The 5,503-nt window shown below is 42.6% G+C and overlaps 1 long non-coding RNA gene across 1 annotated transcript in view; it reads right to left on the reverse strand.

The window, feature by feature from the left end:
- The window catches only part of LOC116702903 (uncharacterized), a 13,028-nt gene that overhangs the window by 209 nt on the left and 7,316 nt on the right, over positions 1–5,503 (reverse strand). The window lies entirely within an intron of this gene.

Genomic DNA, 5,503 nt, shown 5'->3' on the forward strand with positions numbered 1-5,503 from the left:
ATTTGAACTATGCCTGTTGGTCACGCCTCTTGTGCTGAGAAAATACAGAGCAGACTCCCCAGACCAACGCTCAATCTCAAATCTTTTGAGTTTGGCTTGGTCTGGTGATAGCCAGACTAACTGAAAGACTCAAATTAATATTCTAAGTGTTTTAAAACATTACGTTAAGGATCCCTACAGAGATACACCTTTTTGTTGAACAGAAACAGCTCAGAAATCGCCATTGCCAAACCAACCAGACTCCATTTAAATGAACAATACATTTAGCGTATTTCCACATGTAAATGGGTGAATTAAGGTTTATTATACACAGGAAAATAGGTTCCAGGTTGAAAAAAACCAAGTTACCCTTTAACCTGCCAGGCTAATGTCTGAATAAGCACCCTGGTCACTTTTACATAAAAGTCACAATGACACTCTTACCTGGTCGGACCTGTAACATTTTCCGTATCACTTTCAGGATGATACAGGCCAAAACCAGACTGAGCTCACAGTGCCTCAGGATGCAGATCTGATGTCATCTCAGCTTAATCACCTTCCCTGCTTTTAGGTTTGGAGGTTTGAGAGTGCACGGGCTGACCTGGGATCGGAGCCTCAGGGCACCTTCTGAAGCACCAAAGTATTTTCACTCTTAGCAGCAGTGCCGCTGGAGGTAGAGTCATGGGGATGAGAGACTGATATCCAACACCAAAACACATCCACACAAAGAGCACCAATCTTACGGGCTAAAGCTCAGCACGTACTGCATCTGTGAACACACGCAAATATTTGAAATAAATACATTTTAAATAAACAATAGAAATAGACACACAAAAAAATGAACCAAAACATTTGGCTGTTATTGTACCCTCACTGAAGAATTGTGCTTCCGCTCAACGTACACACATACATCATTTCTCATTGAGCATATGCAAATAAAATGAGCTAAGATATCAAATGCATTATTCAAATGACAGTTTGTCAAGCACTTGAGAGCAATATGATTTCAGAACAAATGAATCGGAAGCTCAAGGGTTCTCTGGATAATTTCTAGCTCTTTAAAATGCAAATACTGCTTCCATGCTAAAAAAGATAATACTAATGCAATGGTCATTTCAATAACACATTCTTTTCACTCTACAAAGAAGGCTAACACCCGCACAAATGTAGCTGTGTGGGCGGATAGAGAGCTTGGGAGAGATTAAGCCATTTCAGGAGACACACATAAAGCCTATCAAAATCCCAACAAGCAGGCAGCTGTAGTAAGGATGCGTTTTGACAGTGAAAACAGCGATCTGGTGGTTGTGCAGTAAATGGACTGTTCTTATATAGCGCTTTTCTAGTCTTAATGACAACTCAAAGCTTTTACATACACACACATTCACACACTGTGGCCAAGGCTGCCTTACAAGTTGGCCCCTGCTCATCAGATAAACACACACACATTTACACTCCGATGGCAAGTCAGGGTTCACATACTTCAACATGGTACTGTACGGCCAGGGATTAAAACACAAACCTTCCAATTGGCAGGCGACCACTCTACCACTGAGCCGTAGTCACCCAGTGGGGTCAGTGTCAATAAAACGGCCCGTTCGTGTGACATCCTTAACCCCCAAGTCTATATCCACAACGTTTCACTTCTGGGATTGTTCCATTGCTGGGTTGGCGTTCTAACCTCTGGTGGATTTCTGAGGACTATGGTTAACTGCTCCTCAGATCTCTGCAGGGTAAATCCAGACAGCTAGCTAGACTATCTGTCCAATCTGAGTTTTCTGTTGCACGACTAAAACAACCTTTGAACGTACACATGTTCCACCAAAACAAGTTCCTTCCCGATGCTATTTTGCAGAGGCACCGTTTCTCCATCCAGCACTTAGCAACGTCCAGGACGATTGTGATTGGTCTAAAGAAATGCCAATGAACCAGAGCATGTTTTTCTCCCATCCTAGAATGCTGTGTGGACATGCTGTGGAGGAAGGTCTGACAAAGCAAGATGAGGTGGTACAAGTAGACTTTATATTACGCAACTACTGTTTTCCTTCAGATCTCGGTGTCAGATCCAATGTGCTTTGTTGTTTGGTGTTTTAAAACTGTCTTGTGGCGGCAATAGAGGGAGTGACGTTTTTCTGTTTCCTGTACAAGGACATTTACACGATTGGCCACAGCAGCCTGATGGGGGGTTGCGTTTCTCCAGAACTTGAGAAGGTCTACGTTTTTTGCCACAAGCCCTTCGCGTTTTTTTGCGTGTCCTCCTGTCCTCCCCCCCCCCACGCCATCCAATTGAATTCAAATGATTGGAAATACCTGCGTTTTGTGTGGATGCCCACTTAGAGACATACAGTCAGAAAGCAAAATGACTTCCAATTTTGTCATGCCCAGCTCCAGGGCAAATCCAGGGCATGTGGATCTTGATACGTAGTTCGGGCCTCTGCCTTTTCCCCCGTTAGCTTGTAAGCGTTTTGATCTTTCGCCTGTTTGTTGACCTGAGTCAGAGTTTAGCGTTTTTAGATACTTTCGCCAGATTTACTATTTTGTCTACTGCCTGCCAGTGTTTTTTGAGACTGTTGCCTGTTTGTTTGTACATCTGTGTACAATAAATCCATTTTGTTTGATTGCGTGTCTGAGTCCTGCATCCTGAGTCCCCTGTTTGCCCTGCCTGACATTTCTTACAAAGGCAATTAACCAAGGTGACCAGCGTCCCATTTATTCAACTCTATAAAGGAATTTGTGTTGGCTCAAAGGCAGCTCAGTCGCCCAACCACCTTTTTGAGCTGATTACAGGAGCTCGCTGGTGTTTTGAAATGAGTGTGCGGCGTGCGCCACACCGCCTGTAGCTCTTGGAAATGCTAAATCAAGTGTAACGGATGGTTTCAGAATGTAATTTGTAGGGGACAGGCGGTGAAATCGGGCGACACCACTTTCACACACAAACCCTGAAACAGAATAATAAGCACGTGCTCAACCTGTTTGTCCATTTATATTAGACTACAGGTCACGGGGGAATACTGAGACTGGGAAGAATAATAAAAAAACTAAAGTGACTCGTAATACATGAATTACTTTATATACAGCTAGTATCCAAATGTGCACACACCTGGCACAAAGTTGGTGTACAAGCTTGTTTTTTTAAAAGCAATAAACAGAGTAGTATTCTGTATTTTTCATTATTAACACTTTAGCAGCAGTTTTACACACTGGTGATGGTGTGACTCAAGCAGGCTGTTTTACATGTGTAGAAAAGAGTGATCATCTTGTCTATGGTCAAACGTTAATGCAATTTGGTGGGGAAACGTGGCGACGAATCAGAAACACATTCTCTTCTCACAATCGTTGCTTCTAGTCAGTAAGTCACTTAGTCTGCTTCACTTTTCTGCTTCTGCTTCAGTCTGGCGGCCAGTAGGACAATTATGACATGACAATGAATCAGAGTTGGTTTAACATTAAAAAGTTGAGAAGAGCAAAATTAGTTAGTTGTGGTGTTCATGGAGAGGCTTGGATTTCAGTACTTTAGTTTATTAAAGGATCCCCATTAGCTGTGCCCAGGCAGCAACTCTTCCTGGGCTCCCCATTTAAAAACAAACAATGAACATTAGATTTGATGCATATGACAAACATACGACACATATTAGAGCCAAGGCAAGGCAGCTTTATTTGTATAGCACATTTCAGCAACAGGGCAATTCAAAGTGCTTCACACAAAATCAGTTAAACAGATAAAACACAAGTGTAAACAGTTAAAAATAAAAACATTAAGACAGATAAAACCCTAACCCTAATCCACTTGAGACTACCTTCACATTAATTAGTCAATTTTAGTGCTACCTTTTGTGATCACCCTCAGTGTCACTACCCTTCACGGCTCTATTTTTAGAGACGTTACCTTTCGTCTCCTTGGACTCTTCTTCAGACTAATTAAGCCAATCTAGTGCTGCCTTTTGTGTCTATTTTTGACACATTCAAACTTTTTCTTTAAAGTGTTACCCTTCGAGTCTTTCTTTCTCTGTATTACACAACCTTTATACTTATTCCTTTTCCTCAAAAAATTTTTTGAGAATGAATACAGAAAATAGAATCCAGAATTGATGATCTAGTCTCTGAAACTAGAAGACCAAAGGAATCCATTGGTACCAACTATGTCATGCTAGCTTGTCAGGAAGGGGGTTAAAGAACCGGCTACATTTTGGCAAGGGAGAAACTGGCATGGCCCTTTTAAAAGGGGTTCCTTGGACTCTCACCTCCAGATTTTTGAATGAAATGTCACTCAAAACTCACTCATTTACAAAACGTATGTACGGTAATTTCCTCGCAAAGCTCGGTATTTATCATTATGGACGAGAGCGGAGGCTACGATCAAATCTCATGTCAAGTTAGAACTAGTGAACGCAATTTTTCGAGTCAGTGTGGACTTCCCGTGCAGCATTCAGAGTCCCAATTGACAGGAGAAGGAGAAGTTATCAGTTGTCACTTATCGGAAACGGCAGCTCAGACTCTTTTAATAGATAGCTATGTGCCAGTACAACAATGCACACGGGCACAGTGGAGGGCTGCATTGGATTGATTAAGGGCAGATGGCTTTGTATTGCATGGGCAGGGGGGGGGGGGGGGGGGGGGGGGGGGGGGGGGGGGGGGGGGGGGGCCTGCAATGGGTTACATGGCAGGAAAAGTTTGCAACATTGTATGAGCCTGTGGGTTTCTGCACATCACTCAGGCAACAGGGTGCCATAAATGTAGTGATGGAGCCAGATGACTTGATGTCCAGAGAGCAGGGTCCAACTGGGGCTATACAAGGGAGACCGGATATCATTATTCACTGGTAAAAGGTATAGTGTTATGTTTGGCAATTATCTTCAATACAAGTAACATGACAATGCACGACATTTTAAGTTATTCTTCAGATTTTTGTTTCTCTTTTAAAGTTTCGTTTATGGCCAAAAGTGATTTATTTCTGCCAATGACCGACTTATTTCTCCTTGTTTTTCCAGCACCTCTGCTGTCAGGAGACAGGGTCGGGGTGGTGGTCTAGCACGGAGGAGGCAGAGGACTTGTGCTCTCCCTCGCAGCTCTGCTCGGACCGATGAAAAGAAACATGAGGAAAAAAAAAAAACATTACTGTGTGATTATTTAGATATAGGCCTTAAGAGACTTGCAATATAAACCTGTGAATTACTGTTAGGACTATAGCATACATGTAAGGATGTATAAATTAAATAACCTCAGCTGGACTCCGATTAACTATGGCAACCCTGACCGCATCAGTGATCCCTTTCCAATCTGCATTCTTCCTACAGCCTTTGATACCAGTTTTCAGGCTGCCAAATAGGACACACATTAGTGCAAATGAACCTGAGATATCAGGCTTTCAATCTCCACCTCTGAAAAGTTCCACTTCTCAGCCGGATTGCGTCTCGCCATGTTGTAAATTGTAGGGGCAACGCCTGAAAACCAAGCATATACTGCATTTATCAATGTACGGCCATTCTTACTCTCTGACTGGTGTGATACGAACGTTTCATGAATCCCA

Source organism: Etheostoma spectabile, chromosome 15 (genome assembly GCF_008692095.1).
Source record: "Etheostoma spectabile isolate EspeVRDwgs_2016 chromosome 15, UIUC_Espe_1.0, whole genome shotgun sequence".
In the NCBI taxonomy this organism is placed as follows: Eukaryota; Metazoa; Chordata; class Actinopteri; order Perciformes; family Percidae; genus Etheostoma; species Etheostoma spectabile.